Source organism: Penaeus monodon, chromosome 25 (genome assembly GCF_015228065.2).
Source record: "Penaeus monodon isolate SGIC_2016 chromosome 25, NSTDA_Pmon_1, whole genome shotgun sequence".
NCBI classification, from domain to species: Eukaryota; Metazoa; Arthropoda; class Malacostraca; order Decapoda; family Penaeidae; genus Penaeus; species Penaeus monodon.
The window spans coordinates 27,084,907-27,085,154 of NC_051410.1; positions in this window are offsets into that span (position 1 = coordinate 27,084,907).

Below are 248 nucleotides of genomic sequence, written 5' to 3' on the forward strand. Positions count from 1 at the left end.
GTTGTGTGTGTGGGGTGTGCTATAAAATATCTCTATAATTATCTATTTATATATTTAAAATATCTTATAAAAATTTTATAATATTTTAAAATTTTTCCCCTATATAAATCTATATATATTTTGGTGTTTTGTGTCGTGGGTGTGTGTGTTGGGGGGTTGGGGGTTTTTGGGGGTGTTTTTGGGGTGTGTGTGGTTTGGGGTGTGTGTGGGGTGTGTTTTTTTGGGGTGTTGTGGTTTTTTTGTTGTTT